General features: G+C 42.1%; 1 protein-coding gene and 1 non-coding gene across 6 annotated transcripts in view; both read right to left on the bottom strand.

Annotated features, from left to right (window-relative positions):
• Window positions 1–19,744, bottom strand: part of SH3RF3 (SH3 domain containing ring finger 3) — a 342,553-nt gene that overhangs the window by 13,042 nt on the left and 309,767 nt on the right. The window lies entirely within an intron of this gene.
• Window positions 10,799–10,917, bottom strand: LOC120594749 (5S ribosomal RNA). Its single transcript, XR_005650676.1, has one exon. It is a non-coding gene; the product is annotated as a 5S ribosomal RNA (ribosomal RNA).

A 19,744-nucleotide genomic window follows, 5' to 3' on the forward strand; every position in this document is an offset into this window, starting at 1 on the left:
CACAGTATTTTTGGTAAACAAGTGTGAGATGGAAAAAATGAAAGCACATCCCAACAGATTTTGTTGGAGAAGTTTAGAGAAATATTAGAAACATGTACAATTGAAAGGCAACCCAGGCATTCAAATAATAGATGAGAAGAACTCTGTGAGGAAAGATGCTGAGAACTAAACTTCAATACATTCTTACTGGAAACATGAAGACTTCTAGATAACCTAATACAATCAAACCGAATATCAGGGTCATAAAAACCAATAAGATTAACATTTCACACCAATGAGGCATTCAGAAACTAGAAGGCCCATTATGATTTTGAGGGTTGCCTTAGGAGCGAAGATAGCTCTGCTGATCAGATCGAGCAGAATTAGGGTAGAAAGGTTCTCAGAGGACAGTCTTCAGAACACCCAGGGAATCTAAACTATGCAAGTTCGAATGAATCAAAGAGACAGGCTTTTTTACAGGAACTAAGAAACAAAAAAAGATTAAAAAATATAAGCAAGAGCCACAGAGATGGCAGTGTGAAACTCAACAAGGCCATTACGGCATAAGAAAACATTTAAACTGCTTGCCCAAGATGCTGCATCTGATCAAGCACCTCGTTTCCCTCTGGAAGACGCTGCCCAGTTGGCTCAGAGCCCTTGGTGGGCATTTTCATCACTGTATAAGACACTCAGGGCACCTTCTCCCCAGAGGTCTCTCTCAGCCTTGTAATTATTCAAGTAGCATTTCATGGCCAGGGTAGGGAGGTGAGAAGGCCAAGTATGCAATACCTTGCCAGCAGGGGTAGAGATTTTCTCTACGCAGGCATGGAAAGATTCTTCCAGTACCACAGCCCAGGCCATGGCCGTGACCTCCGCCCCGTGACCTCCGGCTCTGCTAAAGGAAAGGCAATATCTAAGTGGACCTTGGGGTGGAGGTGGTGTCAGCATGCAGGGACGGTTTGCCTTAGGAGTGAAGATAGCTCTACTGATCAGATCAAGCAGCATAAGAGAGCAGTTAGGAGATGCCAGGAAAAAGATCACCAGGGACCCCGGGTGCTCAGGGGCTTTTCAGACAGGCAAACTGGGGCCCACTCCAGGGCAGGCTCAGCAGTGAGCTGGGGCAGCCTGGGGCAGGTGGACGAGTCTCCCGGGCAGGTGGATGAGTCTCCCGGGCAGGTGGATGAGTCTCCTGTCAGCTGCAGGACTGGCCAAATCCCCGCCTCCCTCCACTGAGCTATACAGCCCTCCTCAATCCTTTCCCACGAGCCTCTCACACTCTTATGGCCGTTTGGAAACCCTTTCTCTCTGAAAGCATGCCAGGAAGGCTTTATTCCTCTCTCCTCTGCTTTATGCTGTCACACATCACATGACTATGTTGTTCAGGCTATCTTTAACCTCTGCATTTGCTATTTTACCTCCTCAACAATGGACCATAGGGGCTTAGACTTTGTTGCATTTGTCCTGTATCCGGAGCCAAACACTACTGGTGCCCCAGAGCACTCCATATTCTGAGTGTGCTGCCAACTTGCACTTGACAGACGTCCAGGAGCCCAGTGTGCTCCCATGGCCAAAAGGAAGGCTCCAGCCCAGGCAGGGTCAAGTCTCAACTCCAAGTCCTCAGAGGAGCCTAGACACAGAATGAGGAGCAGACCAGGCCTCCAGGTGGCATCACATTCTTCTAAGAGAGAACCCGTCCTCCCCAGGCAAACTATCACATAGAGGAGGCAGAGTTAAATACGTTTAATATTGTTAAATGAGGGGGGATTAAAATGCTGAAGTTTCAGTTCTTTACAATTTTTTCTGGACTCAGCACCCAAGAAGCTGAAGCAATATGTGAGCCTGTTCCCCAGCCACCTCAGCCCAGTGCCGTCATCTTTTCATTGAAGAAGGCCCCACTAACCCAGTAGGATTTGTAGCATAACATTAATTCCTTTAAAATTGTTTCAGAGGAGATCAGAACAAAAGGCAGAAGGGCAGAGATGAGAAACCAGAATGGTCCTGCTCCCTCTAGGGGGTCTGGGTTGTTCAATGGCTTTGCTCTATTAGGATAACTATGTCTTTGCTTTTGGATTTCCAACAGGCCTCTGCATTGTTTTCTCTAGAACAAACCAGTGCTACCACAAATTATTAGATTAAATGAAATGCATTCAGATGAGATCTCTGAAAAATCTGGCATCCTTCTGAAAGATTTCTGGATGGAACAAGAAGGATTAAATAGTTTATTGTTTACCCAGGTATGCCAAGCTCATGTACTTTCTGAATTTTTTTTAAAACAAAGCACATGGATAGAAACCATTTCATCCACCAGAAAAGCAGCAGCAGGTTGGTCAGTACATACAAAAGGGGCAGCATGCTTCATCAAAGGGATGCAGGATTTCCAAGGTTCAGTTATGAATCAAAGCTATTATTTCCATTAGCACACATGGTGGTCTGACAGCATGCCAAGCACTGACAGGCAGCCCTGAAAGCTCCGTAGGATGATTTGGGTTTTCTTCCTGTATTTGCGTGCTTAAGACAGACAGACTGCTTCCAGGAAATGTGAGATGCACACCCAGCCTGGGGACCACCTCAGAGACGTAGGCTCAGGAGGCCAGCTGGTCGGGTCCTCTCCTGCTATTGCCCTGCTAGGCATAGCTGGGACCCTGGCCAGCAGCACTTCCCTGAATAAGGGCCTTGATTTGGGCTTTCATCCATGTCCAATCTTACGTTGGCCACTGCTCTTAAATTTCTTTAAGGAACCATCATCATGAGGTCATGTGTGATTGTTATCATCACATAAACAAGATTAGAAAAGGATGGACATCTGAAAGAAACTGTGGTGTCAAAATCCAAACTAACTCAGTTCTGCAGGCCCACCTAGTTCGTAGGCCCACTCTGCTCTTCCATGAATTACTAATCCATCCATGGAGGAAGATGGCACAGTCCCAGACCACATTACATGGCTGACTGGCCACATAGCTCTGACCTTCTGGAGAAGTCAGGCATCTACTTTGCCTGTGGTCAAATAGTCTTAGCAAAGGAGAATGTAAGAAAAGTTTAACAAGAAATATTCCCTGCAAAGGGGCAGGATAAGTAATCCATGGGTTATAGGTTAGTTTATCTTCTATGACTTAATTCTTGGTACTATTTTCAACTGGGGATGTGGAAGCTAAGATGATAGGGAGTCAATGGAAAAGGAAGACCCTTTGATCCCCTCCTGGCATAATGTTTTCCCTCTTGACCCTTTGGAATTGGGTGGAGCCATCATCTCTTTCTGAGCAATGGATTGTGGGAAAACTTGTGAGCAAATGTGATGCATGTTACTTCTGGCTGAAACATTTAACTGCTCATGGGGAACTTTCGAGGGGTCTCCTTCCCTCTGCCATAGCAGCCAGCAATGGTAGTGGTGGCAGATACATCAGCCTGAGTCATGGGATGAGGAGACCTGGATTAGTGACTTAAGCTAAATGGAAAAACAAACAAACAAAAAACAAACAAAAATAGGTTTGCATGAAAAATAAACTACTGTTTTGGATGTTCATGTTTTCGGTTTGTTCCTTCAGTAGAGCATAGCCTAGTGTGGTGGATACAAAGACAGTCTGTATGATGAACAGTCAGATCAGAAAGGTAAGTAGCAAAGTAGAATAAGATCAAAGTAGATGTACTGTTTCTGAAATAGATATGCACATCATGCTCAGTCTGTCTTCAGGTTCTAAACTGTATATTTTCCCCCAAATACACTAAATTCTTTAAAAAAATAAACGGTTGTCTTAACTTTCTTTTTATAACTTTGGTAAGTTTTGACACATATCTACACCCGTGACACATCACCACAATTGGGACAGCATGATTCCCATGACACCTAAATGTTTGCTCCTGCCCCTCTGGAGTTCTTTGCTTGCTTCTCCCTGGCCCCCTGAAACCACTGGTCTGCTTTCTGTCACTATAGATTAGTCTGCATTTTCTAAAATCTTATATAAATGAAATAATTCCATACATATTCTTTTGTCTTTCTTTAATGATTTTGTGCTTCATCTGTATCATTGTATGATCAGTACCTCATTTATTTTTATTGCTGAGTAGTATTCCATTTTATGGCTGTACTATAGTTTGTTCATCCATTCTTTATTAGTTCATTGACATTCAGGTTGTTTCCAGTTTGGAGTTGGTACGAATAAAGCTGGTGTGAACACTCATATAGGAGTCTTTGTATAGGCATGTGCTTCCATTTCTCCTGGGGAAATATCTAGGAGTGGAATGGCTAGCTCATAGGTGGTATGGTTAACTTCTTTAAATACTGCTGAACTCTTTTTCAAAGTAGTTGTACCAACCTACATTTCTACTATCAGTGAATGAGTTCTCTGTCTAATCCTTTAAATACTTAACCTCGCTCTCCCTCCACACACACACGCGCGCGCACACACACGCACGCACACACACACACACACACACACTCCTACACATATCAGGAGTAAGTTTTTCTGTAAAAATAAGCACAAGTCTTGTAGAGAACATTCTAGCCATGTCTTCATTATTAAAAAAATCTTTCTGGTCTCTGTGGTCAAGTCAGTTATCTTTTTGTTATCTCCCTTTCCCATCTTTAACGATAATGTAATTATGTTTGTTATTCACACCTTATTCCAGAATGAAGAACCCATCCTGCTCCATGGCACTTTCATCTCTTCCTGAGACTCTCACATGCCTCCCACCATTGATCTTTCTACGAGGGTAAATATTTCTCTAGTTCGAAACCACCAAAGGCTCTGCACTGCACTTCCTTTCGAATCTAGACTCCACACTGTGGCCCATCAGTTCTCCCTGGATGGCCTGCTGACCTCTGTTACCCGCCTTTTACCTCTTTGTTCTTTTTTGCTAGCCAGCCTGGTCTTCCTGGCCTTCTTTAAATGTCCAAGCTTAGTCTCCTCAGGGTCCTTACTCTTGCTGTTCCCCGTGTCTGGAACACACGTTTTCTCCTTGCATTGCTGCCTCTTTTCTTTATTGAGGTCTCTGTCAAAAACACCACACCCCTCCTCTGTTGTCCTGTTTAATTTCAGCTCAAAGCACCCAGGAAGAGATTTGTAAATTCTTTGTTTACATGCTTCTCTGCTCTCCACCCTAATGTCAGCTCCAGAAGGGCAGGGACCTTACTCGTCTTATTCACTCCTGGGTCTCAACGCTTATAAACATGCTTGAGACGCAGTGTCACCAAACAGTTCTTGAGTAAATAAATGTCTCAGGTGCTGGGAGCTCCACGGCACAAGAACTGTTCCATGTTCTGCATTTGTTTAATCTAGACTTAAAAGTCTTTAGCTAAAGACTTCAGCACCCCCGTATCAGTAACCAACAGTTCTATCAGGTAGAAATCATTAAAAACATATTTGAACTCAACACCATCAACCAACTAGAGCTAATTGACATCTACAGACTATTTCATCCAACAACAGCAGAATACACATTCTTTTCAAGCTTACATTCACCAAGAGAGATCATGTTCTGGGCCATAAAACACAAATTTAAAATAAAAACTGTACAATGTTGCTCTTAGACCAACGAAATGAAACAAAAAATTGATAAATGAAAGATAACTAGGAAATCTCCAAATACTTAAAGATTAAACAACACACTTTTAAATAACACATGATCAAAGAAAAAAATCTCAAGAGAAATTAAAAAACATAAAATATTACTTATCAAAAGTTGTAGGATGCAGAGAAAGCAGTATTCAGAGGGAAATCTATAGCACTGAATGCATGTATCGGAAAAAAATAAAGCTCTAAAACAATAGTTTAAGCTGCTACCTTGGGAAAGCAGGAAAAGAAGAACAAATTAAATTCGAGTGAAGCAGAAAAAGAAAAAGAAAGAAAAACGAGAGCAGAAGTCAATGAATTGAAAACAGGAAATCAGTAGAGAAAATCAATGAAACCAAAAGCTGGTTCTTTGAAAAGACCAATAAAATTGATAAGCCTCTAGCTAAGCAAACTAAGAAAAAAAGAGAAGACACAAGTTACTAATATCAGAAATGAAAGAGGGGATATCACTACACATCCTTTGGATATTAAAAGATAACAAAGGAATATTATGAATAAATTTATGCTCATAAATTTGATAAGCTAGATGAAATGGACCAATTCTTAAAAGATGCAAGCTGCCAAAACTTACACAAAAACAATCTGAATAGGCCTCTACTAAAGAAGTTGAATCGACAATTAATAACCTTCTAGTACAGAAAGCACCAGCCCCAATGGGTTCACTAGTGAATTCTACTGAACATTTAAAGAAGAATTATGCCGATTCTCTACAATCTCTTTCAGAAGACAGAAGCAAAGGGAATATTTCCTAACTCGTTCTATGAGGCCATTATCCTAACACCAAAACCACATGAAAAAATTACAATAAAACTACAGACCAGTATCTTTCATGTTCATAGATGCCAAAATCCTCATAAAATATTAGTAAATAGAATATAAAAATGTTTTAAAAAATTATATACCATGACCGAGTAGGATCTATCCCAGTTATGCAAGAGTCATTCAACATTTAAAAACCTATTAATGTAACCCATCGCACCAACAGGATAAGAAGAAAAACCACGCATATCAATAGAAGCAGAAAAAACTGACAAAATCCAACACCCATCATGATGAATCTCAGCAAACTAGAAGCAGAGGGTAATTTTCTCAACCTGAGAAATAACATTTTCAAAAAAATCTACAGCTAACATTATACTTAATGGTGAGAAACTAGGAGCTTTTCTGCTAAGATCAGAAACAAGGCAAGGATGTATCTCTCACCACTCTTCAACATTATACTGGAAGTCCTAGCTGATGCAAAAAAAACAAGAAAAGAAAATAAAAGGTATACAGATTGGGAATGAAGTAATAAAACTGTCTTTATTCATTGATGACACGAGTGTCTACATAGGAAATTTGAAAGAACTGACACACACATACGCACAAACCCTCCCCAAACTAATATACACTATAACAAGTTTGCAGGATCGAAGTTAATATAAAAATGTTAATTACTTTCCTATGTACCAGCAGTGAATAACTGAAATTTGAAATTAAGCACAATGCCATTTACAGTACACTCCCAAAATGAAATACTTAGATATAAATCTAACAAAATATGTATAAGGTCTATATGAGGAAAACTTCAAAATTCTGATGAATGAAATCAAAGAACAAAATGAATGGAGAGATATTCCATGTCCATTGATATGAAAACTCACTATTGTTGAGATGTTAGTTCTTTCCAACTTGATATGTAAATTTAACACAATTCTAATCAATATTCCAGCAAGCAATTTTGTATTGATAAACTGATTCTAACATTTATATGAAGAGGCAAAAGACCCAGAATAGCCAACACGATACTGAAGAACAAAGTTGCAGGAGTGACATTACCTGACTTCAATACTTAGTATAAGGCTACAATAAGCAAGATGAATGGTACTGAGAAAAGGACAAATAACTCAGTGGAACAGAAGAGAGCGCCCCAAAACAGACTTACACAAAATAGTCAACTGATGCTTGACAAAGTAGCAAAGGCAATACAATGGAGAAAATATAGTCTTTTCAATAGATAGTGCTGGAACAACTGAACGTGCACATACCAAAAAGGAAAGAAAAAGAAAGAATGCAACACGGACCTTGTACTCTTCGAAAAATTTATTGAAAAGGGATCACAGTCCTAAATGAAATGTAAAATGCCGAACCATAAAAGTTCTAGAAGAGAACATAGGACAAAATCTAGACGACCTTTGGTTTGGCAATGACTTTTTAGATGCAATACCAAACCCATGATTTATGAAAGAAATAGTTGATAAGTCAGACTTTATTAAAATTAAAAACTTCTGCTCTGCAAAAGACAGTGTGAAAAGAATGAGAAGACAAGCCACAGACTGGAAGAAAATATTTGCAAGAGGCAAATGTTATACAGGACTATTACCCAAAATATACAAAGAACTCTTAAACTCAACAATAAGAAAACAAATAACCCAATTAAAAAGTGGGTGAAAACTCTGAACACCTCACCAATGAAAATATACAGAGGCAAATAAGCCGATGAAAAAATGTTCAACATCCTATGTCATCAGAGAATTGCAAATTAAAATGACAATGAGATAGCACTACACGCCTACTATAATGGTGAAAATCTAAAACACTGATGACACCAAATGCTGCCAAGGATGTGAAGTAACAGGAAGTCTCATTCATGGCTTGCTGGGGACGAAAATTATACAGCCACTTTGGAAGACAGTTTTGACAATTCGCAAAATTAAACACGTGCTCTTAGCGTATAATCCAGCAATCACACTCCTTAGTATTTATTTACTCGAAAGAGCTGAAGACTTAAGTCCACACAAAACCTGCACACAATGTTTATAGCAGCTTCATTTGCAATTGCCAAAATTTAGAAGCAACCAAGAATCTTTCAGTAGGTGAATGGATAAATATACAATGGTACATCTATATAGTGGAGTATTATTCAATGATAAAAAGAAATGAGCTATCGAGCCATGAAAAGACGTGGAGGAATCTTAAATGTATTTTACTAAGTGAAAGAAACCAGTCTGAAAAGGTCACATGGTATATAATCCCAACTATATAATATTCTGAAAAAGGCAAAACTATGGAGAAAAAGATTACCCTTGCCATGGGATGGGGGGAAGATGGGTGAATAGGCAGAACACAGGATTTTTAGGGTAGCGAATATACTCTGTATTAAACTATAATGATGGATATATATCGTTATATGTTTGTCCAAACACATACAGTGTACACTATCAAGAATGAACCCTAATGTAAATGACGGACTTCGGGCAATTATGGTGTGTCAATGGGTGTTCATCAGTTGTAACAATTATATGACGCTCGAGTGGGAGGAAACGCCGACAGTGCGGGAGGCCACGTGTGTGTAGGGGCAGGCGAGTTTGAAAAGTCTTGGTGCCTTCTGCTCATTTTGCTGAGAACCTAAAATTGCTCTAAAAATAGTCTCTTAAAAAAGCCTTTGGAGGATGACATAATAGCAGAAGGGCTATTTTTAGAAGAGGAAACGGACTGAGGTGGCGGAACCGCACAAGTGGACCAACTCCGTGGGATGTGCATTTATGGATGTAAGTGCACATATGTGTGAGTGCATGTGCATGTGTGTGTATGCATGTGCATGCTTTCACACATGTACATGCACGCATATGTGTATATTTGTGTGTATTTATATATTTTTATGTGTATAGACTCTGTAGATTGTGACTCAACGAGAGGATGAGTTTTTCAGCAATAGGTCAGTCCAGCATAGAATAGGCTCCTTCATTAAATAGTGAGTTCCCTGTCCCTAGAGGAATTTTAGCATAACCTGAACGATCCCTCTTCAGGAATTTTGCAGACAGGGCTGCTGGCCTGGTTAGGGGCTGGTGGGTCCATTCAGCTTAGATGACATCCAAATCCCCTTCTAGTGCTAAACTGTGAATCTGGGCTCTCATGTGTGAAGGTCTCTTAGTGACCTTTTGCCAGGAGTACTTTACACACAGGTGCCTTTTCCCGAGAGAAGACTCTGTGAGCATTTACTTCCTGCCTTATATATGTTCACCTCTGGCTCTGGGAATCCTGAAAGTCCAGTTCAGGGAATTAGAGAGCTCTGATGGAGAAAGTGGCCCCAACTCAGGAACCTTAAGCTATATATGGTGAGAAGTGGACAACCTCCCTGCATCTTTCCAGCACTGCTTCGGCATCCTTCTAACAACCTTTGTAGTGGCCCAATAGAAAGATCCGAAGCCGTGTCAAGTTGTTTAGAGAGCTCGAACGCCATGGAAACCAATGATAACACCCTCCCTTTCTGTAAGCCCTGGAAAATTTGTGACTTCTTTCCCACTGCTTCTGAAGTACTGATTTATTACTAAGTTGCACAATAATGAGAAATTTAAAGTGATTTACATCCCTCACAGGAAGCATTTTACTTCACCTGTAACTTCACATAATGAGTTTAAACCTTAGTCCCCAAGTCACCTCGACGATGACTCTGTGTACAGCTACACATGAGAAATAGTTGATAACAGCATATTCATTTTGAAATCTTAGAAAACAAAACCAGCATTGGCAACATCTCTTATACTTTTATTTAAGTAATACTGCCTTTGAGAATTATTAGCAATATTTCACCTAATCAGTTCATAGTTTTCTATGGATATCAACCTGTTTGGTTAATTTCAGGTGTTAACGTGGCTGGGCTATGGTGGCCAGCTGTTAGGTCAAATGCTAGTGTAGATGTTGCCATGAAAGTATTTGTTGCCATGAAAGTGGATATGATTAACATCTACAATCATCTGACTTTAAGGAGATTACCCTCCATAATGCAGGGGTTCCTTATCTCCTTCTCTGTTTGGTTGAAGGCTTGAAGAGCAAAACTGAGGTTTCCTTGGAAAGAAGAAATTCTGCCTCAAGACTGCAGCATCAACTTCCGCCTCAGTTTTCAGCCTGCTGGCCTGCCCCTCATATTCTGGATTCCAGACTACGATGTCAACTCTTTCCTGAGTCTCCAGTCCAACAGATCTCAGACGTGCCAGCCTCCACCAACACATGAGCCGATTCCTCTGGTTCTATTTCTCCGGAGAGATTTTGGTGCCAAGAGTGTTTCTAGAGGAACAGAACCTTAAACGTGAGTTTTCTCAATTGGTTTTGTGTTTTCTGAAATTGGTTCTCTAGGCTGATTAGATTTAAAGGCCCTATGACTATTTTCAGTGGTAAAGAGAGCAGTGATCTTCCTTCGGATGGTGTGACAATGGAGATATACAAACTAACACCATCAGATACACCTCATTGAACATCTTTCTTTTTTTTCATGCCTACAGCACCTGGTCTTCCTAGGTGGTCTCCCATCCAAGTACTAATCAGGCCTGATCCTGCTTAGCGTCCGAGATCAGATGGGATCGGGCGTGTTCAGGGTAGCATGGCCATAGACTCATCAAACATTTTTAAGAGGTAAAGTTCTGGATAACCATATATATGACATCTTAGGAAATTTCTGTCAAACTTGTGAGTATAATAAGATGAGCTGATGGCTTTTAACTGCACTGGAAAAATGCTGAGCTCAGGATTTCAAATTCCCAGCTCAAGTGACACATAAGCGACCTGAAAGTTTTTACATCTGTCCTGAAAGAAACTCTTACCTCCTGTGACCCTAGAGCTGAGATTTCTGAAAATTCAACCCGGAGTTTCATCCTACAAGTGGCCAAATTACCATGCAGACTGAACGCCCAACCACACAGAATGTCTATTATTAAAGTGAGGGCATCGATTGGGAAGGACCGGGATCCTGAAAATTGGAATGGCGACGAACGGTTAGATTCTGATGAAGCTTGAGACACTGAACCCCAAGTCTTCTGTGCCAGTAGAAGCAGCCCCTGCAACCTGAAGAGGTTGTCCTACTTTCCCTGAGGAACCCATTCTGCCCCTGCCGAAGCAGCTGCCCTGCAAGACAATGCCGACATCCTCAGGACCCACCTCCACCACAGCCCTCTGCTTCTAGACCTATAATTAGGCTCAAGCCTGAGTGGGCCCCAAAGGGTGAGGTAAAAGTATGGCCATGAAGAAGTGCGTTATACTGCAACAGAACCACATGACGTTTCCAATTTATATAAAAATAAATTTGGTGAATATGTGTGGGAATGGATATTAAGGGTATAGGATAATGGTGAAAGAAACATAATTAGAGCAAGTTGAATTTATTGATTTTAGCTAACTAAACAGATTCTGGATTTAATGTTATGGCCCAAGAGACTAGAAAGGGCTCTAACAGTTTATTTGGTTGGTTGGCTGGAACATGGACCAAAGGGTCCATATAGTAAATTAGGCTGAAATGCCAAACCTGCCTTGGTATACTGTGGAGAAAGGCATCCAAATCCTTAGGAAGACTGGAATGTTAGAGTGGATTTATCATATAAGACCTGCTCACCTGCCCGGGGATGGGCCGGACACACCTTCCACCGCTACTGTGAGAAATATATTTATGAAGAGAGCTTCAGCATCCTTGAAGAGGTCTGTGATCACTCTTCTATGTAGACCAGACCTTACAGTAAGAACTGCGGCACTGAAATTGGGAAACCTGAATGTAATGGGAGTAACTGGGACCAAGTGGTAGCACTTAATTGCCAAAGACAAGCTGATTGTGGTTACCATAATGGACAGCAGAGTCAAATCATCAGTCAGAATAGTCTGATTTGCGTAGAGCTATGGCACTGGGTGGTTGATCACAGTGTCCCTAGGAAGTAGCTGGCAGTTCACTGAATTCTAACCTGATCTGTCTAAGCAGAAGAGTTCTAGGTCTAGTGAACAGAAGTCTAACTAGAATCACAAAAACAGAGGGTCACGGCATCTCAGTCAATTCCCAGACTTACGATTTACAAGCCCAGAACCCCTTCAGTGAAGGAGAACCCAGGTTCTCCTGAGAAAGGACCCCACTACTTTGCCAACAATTTATGCCCTTAATATTTCTTCCAGCCTTTCCCAAAAGGACCTAAAGCTTTTTTACCAGGATAACTGTGCATTGGGGAAAAGGAAATATCAGATCTTTCAGGGACTATTGGACACTGGCTCTGAAATGGCATTAATTCCAGGAGCCCCAAAATGTCATTGTGATCTACCAGTCAGTGTAGGAGCTAATGGATGTGGGGTGATCAATGGAGTTTTAGCTCAGGTATATCTCACAGTGGGTCCAGTGGGTCCTTGAACCCATTCTGTGTTTTTTCCCCAGATACAGAATGCATAATTAGAATAGACATGCTCAGCAGCTGGCACAACCCTCATGTTGATTCCCTGACCTATGGAACCAGGGCTATTACAGTGGGAAAGGCCAAATGTAAACCACTAGAACTGCTTCTACCCAGGAAAGTAAATCAGAAGTAGTACTGCACCTCTGGAAGGACTGCAGAGATTAGAGCCATCATCAAGGACTTGAAGTTGCAGGGGTGGAATTCCTGCCACATCCCCTTTGACTCTCCTATCTGGCCTGTGCAGAAGACAGATGGCTCTTGCAGAATGACAGTGGTTCATCATAAGCTTAATCAGATGGTGACTCCAACTGCAGTTGCTCTGCCAGATGTGGTTTCATTGCGTGAGCAAATTAACAGATCTCCTGGTACCTGGTTTGCAGTTATTGACCTAGCAAATGTTTTTGTCTCCATCCCTCTTAACAAACCACTAGAAGCAGTTTTCTTAAACCTGGCAAGGCAGCAATTTACCTTCACTCTTCTACCTCAGGGTATATCAACTCTGCAATTTATAATTTATAATTTAGTTCACAGGGATCCTGATCACTTTGTCCTTTCATAAGAGATCAGTCCATTATATTGATGACACTATGCTGATTGGACCTAGTGAGCACTAAGCTTATTGGATACCAGACTTTATGTGTCGGAGAGTGAAAAAGAAATCCAGCAAAAATTAAGGGGCCTTCTACCTCACTAAAATTTCTAGGGGTCCACTGGTGCAGGGCATGTTGAGCTATCTCTTCTAAGGTGAATGATAATTTGTTGCACCTGGTCCCACTAACAACCAAAAGAGACATAATACAAATGGGCCTTTTTGGATTTTGCAGGCAACAATGTCCTCATTTGGGTGTGCTACTCTAGCTCATTTATTGAGTGACCAGAAAAACTTAGTTTTGAGTGGCGCCCAGAACCAGAGAAGACGCTGCAACAGGTCCAGGCTGTTCTGCCACTTGGGTCATATGATCCGGCAAGCGCAATGGGGCTTGAAATGTCAATGGCAGATAGGAATGCTGTTTGGAGCATTTGGTAGGCCCATATAGGAGAATTGCAGCTCAGGCCCTTAGGATTTTGGAGCGAACCCCTGCCATCCTCTTCAAATAACTACTCTCCTCTTGAGAAATAGCTTTGAGCCCACTACTGGGCTTACTAGAGAATGAATGCTTAAACGTGGGCTGCCAAGTTACCATGTGACCTGCGCTGCCCATCATGAACTGGGTGTTACCTTAGTTATCAAACTCTAACGCTGGGAGTGCACAGCAGCATTCCATCATTACATGGATGTGGTATATACATGATCGGGCCCAAGCAGGCCCTAAGGCACAGTGGCCTAAATACCCTTGATCCAACTCCTGCTACACTGCCTTCTCTCTCTCAGCCTGCATCTATGGCCTCTCAGGGAGTTCCCTATGATCATTTGACAAAGGAAGAGAAGACTCAGGCCTGATGTACAGACATGCAGGAACCACCCCAAAGTGGACAGCTGCAGCACTACAGCTTCTTTATGGGGCATCCAACAAGGACAGGGGTGAAGAGAAATCCTCCAAGTGGGCAGAACTTTGAGCAGCACTTCAAGTCCTTGGTTGTTAATTCTGCTTGGAATGAGAAATGGCTAGAGGTGTGACTGCATTGATTCACAGGCTATGGCCAATGGTTTGGCTGGATGGTTAGGGACTTGGAAGGGCCAGGACTGGAAAACTGATGACAGGAGGCCTGGGAAAGTGGTACGTGGAGAGATTTTTATTAATTGGAGAGAAATATGGAAATAAATTTGTGTCCCATGTGAATGCTCACCAAAGGCTGACCTCAGCAGGGGAGGATTTTAGTGATCCCATCTGTGGATACCAGTCATCCTCTTTCCCCAGTCAGTCCTGTCAAAGTGGCTTCTGTGGCAGAGTAAAGGTTATGTGTGGGCTCAGTATCATGGACTTTCACTCACCACAGCCAGCTTGGTCATAGCCAGTGTTGAGTGGCCAATTTACCAGCAGCAAAGACCAACGCTGAGCTCCCAATACGGCACCATTCTCTGGGGTGACCAGCCAGAAACCTGGTGGCAGGCTGACTGCCTTGGACCCCTTCCACCATGAAATGGGCAGCATATTGTTTCTACTGGAATAAACGCTTACTCTGAATATGGTTTCACTTTCCTTGCATGCAATGTTTCTGCCAAAACTATTCTTCGTGAACTTACATAATATTGTATGCACCATTATAGTATTCTACACAGCATTGCTTCTGATCAAGGAACTCAATTTGTAGCAAAAGAAGTATGTCAGTGGGCCCATATTCATGGATTTCATTGGTCTTACCATGTTTCTTACTATCCTGAAGCAGCTGGCTTGATCGAATGGCCTTTTGAAGATTTAGTTATAGTGCCAGCTAGGTGGCAGTACCTTGCAGGGTTGGGGCAAGGTTCTCCAAGAAGCCGCTTAGGCTATAAATCAGCACCCAATACGTGGTGCTGTTTCTCTCATGGCCAGGATTCACATGTCTAGGAATCAGGGGGTAGAAATAGAAATGGTAATACTCACTGTTGCCCCTAGCGACCCAACTGCAAAATTTTTGATTTCTGTCCTCATGACCTTCTGCTCTGCTGGTCTAGAAGTGTTAGTTCCAAAGGAACAAATGTTTCCACCAGAAGACTCAAAAATAATTCCACTGAACTAAAGTTAAGACTGCTGCCCAGCCATTTTGGACTCTCCTGACTCTGAATCAAGACGTAAAGAAATTAATTACTGTGCTGGCTGTGGTAAATGATGCTGACCACCACGGGGAAGTTGGGCTGCTGCTCCACAATAGAGGTGAGGAAGAGCCTGAATACAAGACATCCCTTAGGGTACCTTGTACCCTGTGATGAATGTCAATTAAGAAGTACAAAAACCCAATACAGGCATAATGGCCCAGTCCTTTCAGGAATGAACATTTGGGTCACCCCACCACGTAAAGAACCACAACCAGCTAAGGTGCTTGGGAAAGGCAAAGGGAATACAAAAGGAGTAACAGAAGAAGTTATAAGCAGTTATGAAAACAAGAACTGTAATTGTCACGGCTATTTCCTACTTATTTTGTTATGAATATGTTGGTGCATGTATGTATGCATATATATATATATCATATATATAAAATATTTTTGTTTCTGTCATTCTCTTATCCCCTTATCATGTAACATAAGTCGTACTGACTTTACATCACAGCATTTAAGTTATAAGACATCAAGGAGAAGAGTGAACATCACCTAAGGACTTTGCAACCTTTTCTGGGGAAAGGGTTCATGCGTTTTCAGTGGTACGGAGAAAAGTTGTATCATGTTAGGCAGAGGTACGACTTCACTACTGTCTTTACTTGGAGACTAAGGATGGTTTACAGAGATGGGTATGGGTGCCGAGTTGACAATGGGTAGACTGTGATGGTTAGTTAATTTATGTGTCAACTTGGTTAGGCCGTGGTGCCCAGTGTTTAGTCAAACACTAGTCTAGATATTTCTGAGAAGGCATGCTGTAGTTGCGATTAGCTTCTACAACAACCAGCTGTTTTTAAGTAAAGGAGATTACTTAGGGTATGTGCCTCTGTAATGTGGGCAGGCCTCATGTGCTGAAGACCTTAAGAGCAACCTGAGGTTTCCTGGGGAAGAAGAATTTTTGCCTCAATGCTGCAGCATCAACTCCTGCCTGAGTTCTTCCACTGCTGGCCTGCTCCACAGAGTTTTGGCTTGCCAGCCTCCACAATCACAGCAATGAGCCATTCCTAAATAAATATTTAAATCTATGTCTCCTATTGGTTGTGTTTCTCTGGAGAACCCTGACTGAGACAAATCAATAATTAGTTTTTAGCAGTTGGTGAAGACATTTATTTGTATTTTAATATTAAACAAGCTGAAGTCTAAGAGATTTGTCTAAGGTGATATAAATTGAAGGAGAGAAAAAATAAGTTAGAAGGCAGAAATCTAGCTATTACTGCTAGCTATACAAAGAGATCATAAAGCAGTAACATTTTATTAAGTTCTACTTGAGATTATAGATAGAAAGAGTATGGATCCTCTAAAAAGACTCATTAGCTTTATTTTCATGTTATATGAAAATGTGTCTCATGCTTTATTAAGATGTGGCCTAGAAGGAATTACTAAGCACATAAAATATCATGCAAATAATAATTAAGTCTGCCCCAAGAGTGATGTCATCCTAGAGGGAAAGGATGGTAGAAAGTTGTTCTATCCCTCTGAGGTGACAGAATGCTTTTTGCTCCCACCACCACTGTCTGGGTGCTCAACAAAACAAAACGAAACCACAGCAAACTAAACAATGATGCCAGTGCTCTCTATTCTTTCTTGCCATCGCCCTCAGTTATGTGACAGAATGGAAAAGCACTTGCAAGTTCTTTAGAACATTAGAGAAACATTAGAGATGTCCCCTCATGCTGACATTGTTTGCCTTCTGGGAAGGGCAGCCTGTTGAGGCCACTCTGTTTGCCTTCTGGTAGGGTTTATGGGGTGTGTATATGTGTTTTTTGTTTTTGGTTTTTTTGTTTTTTGTTTTTTGGTTTTTTTTTGAGCTGATTCCATTAGTTGAGATCTTCTGGGTGTGGAAGACTGGAAAAAAATATCCCATGTCTTTATGAGCAATGTGAGAATATGGCAATAAAAAAGGAAGGTGGTATCAGTGGTAGAATTTGGCAAAACAGAATCTGAATTTGCTGTGGGAATCAAATGTGCCCAGTGGCTCATGGTCATTGTAATGCCACTCAAATCTCTACTTTGTCCATCACCGGCCATGCTGTCGTATTCATCTCTTAGTGTCCAGGAGCACTGTGTCAGCAGAGGGTAAATTCCCCCCACAATCCTGATTAGTTATGGTGAACTTTGCCCTCTAGGGGTGGTTATAGAACTCCCATGGCAAGTACAGGTGATTCATAAATTCTTTTCCATTTCTAGAGTTTATTACTATTTTAAAAATGAATTTTGGTTTAATGCCTTGCAGTTGAAATCCAACTTCTGACTAAAACAGTTTTCTTGGGTTCCATCCATCATTCAGGTATGAAAGTGACACCTTAAAAAATGCTTTATATCTGTGTTTCTTGGTGGACACAGGAAAAAAATGAACTAGGAAATAAAACCTCCAGTCATTGAGAAGATGAATAAATACCATTTCACAAATGATCTGGCAATGTTAAGTGTCTTTTTTCTAAAACTGCAAAATCAAATCCCCTTTTAATATTTTATTAGAAGCCTCAGGGATATAAATTTTATATCTGTATCTATCTCATAATTCTTGGGATCTGGCCCTTGATGAACTCTCAAATTCTTAACAATGATTTCTAATTTTTTGTTCCAAATATTATGTTAAGCATTATGAGATTAACTTATTTATTCCTCCTTAAAACTCAGGATGGTAGATGCTATCATCTCTAGTTTGCAGACACAGAGACTGAGGCATTGTAAGGTAAAGGAGCTTGCCTAAAATCTCACCGTTGGTAAATACAAGAGCCCTGATTTACACCTGGCAGCCATGCCTCAGACCTGGCTCTGTGTTAATTAATTGATTTGTGCCTTCTTTCTCCAAATTCAAGTTGCACTCACTATTGAAGCAAATTTGGCTCCTGCTCCCTCCTCTCATCCCCAGCTAGACCCTGAGTGCTCAATGCCACGTGCCCCTGGGCACCCAATGGGAGAAGCTGGCCAGTAGCAGCAGAGTAGAGGGACTGGGCACTCACTCACTGGTTTTATTTCTAGTGGTTATTAGTTGCCTGGCCTTGGACAGGGCACCTCACCCTCAGGACCTGCATGTTCACTCTTGTACCCTCCGCAAAGCCAAGATCTGGAAGTGCATTGGATGGAGTCTCATCCAGGACAAAGTCCAAGGGTTTCTGTAGGAGAACTGGGGAGCGGGGAGAAGTGGCCTGGCCTGTGGTGCCTCCTAGCTTTCCACAGACCAGGGTGGGGCCACTGTCCTGTCCCACTAGGGGGTCTGTGCTCTAATGGGCGTGAGGAAGAAGTTGTTGCCCTTGTCACCAGGAAAGTGACGCTTCAGCAGCATGCCCTCTTCCAAAAATAAGTTGCCCATAAAACTTCAGAATGCTGCTGTTTTGACAGCTGGGATCTGTGCTTTCAGGATGGGTTCGTTTTCAGCCTGACAATTACTCATCAGCCAAATGTCAGCTTTCCTCATCCCACAGAAGGCAGCCCAACTACAGGGAGTGGAGGAGAAGGTCTGAAGTCACAGCGCCCACATCAGACAGAAAGGGCCCCTCTGCCCAGCCAGAGCGCCAACACCAGTGCGGGGGTCAGGCAGAGCCGCCCAGCATGAGTGTCCCTGGGAGGAAGCGGGCCACAGCTGACCAGCTGATTGCCAGACTCCACGGTGACTCATTCCTGGGGCATACAGGGTTTTCAAAGCACACAGGGATGTGTCACATGGGCCTGTGGGCCCAGTGATGCTTTACGAGTCATCCTCGTCTGCTGTGGCCACACGTGAGACTCAGCTCTGGTCTGAGGGTCTCTGCATGTTTGGGCCTGACACCAGCAAGTGAGCCAGGTGCAAGCACTCCTTCAAGAGATCAGTGTGAGGACGAGGCCGTCTGTGGAATTCAGTACTGGCGAGGTCAGACCCAGCCCATTCTCACCTCCCATTTAATGTCAACAAATGCAGTGGAACACCACCCCACCACAGGTCAGGCTGGTGGGGCTCACCCACTAGTGTGTGATGGCAGGAAGGCATCTGCCTGTGTCAAAACTGGAAACATACTGGCAGCAACTGAGATGTTGGTCACAGAGCCCACAGCAACCTCTTTCCCAGACTACATTTTCGAAACAGCACAAGTAAAGGCTTGCTTACTGCAGTGAGCCCCATGGGAGAGAAAATAAATTCACATACCAGTGACTCTTCACTTTAGAAAAACCTGCTAAAGAACTTCATTCTCAAGATTTCCTAAAGAACTTCATTCTCAAGATTTCTTTAGATTGTACATTCCTGGGTTTTCATTAAAAATATAACCATAATCCTATATATATATATGTGCCTTTTTATCATC

Source organism: Pteropus medius, unplaced genomic scaffold (genome assembly GCF_902729225.1).
Source record: "Pteropus medius unplaced genomic scaffold, Ma_sr-lr_union100, whole genome shotgun sequence".
Classification (NCBI taxonomy): Eukaryota; Metazoa; Chordata; class Mammalia; order Chiroptera; family Pteropodidae; genus Pteropus; species Pteropus medius.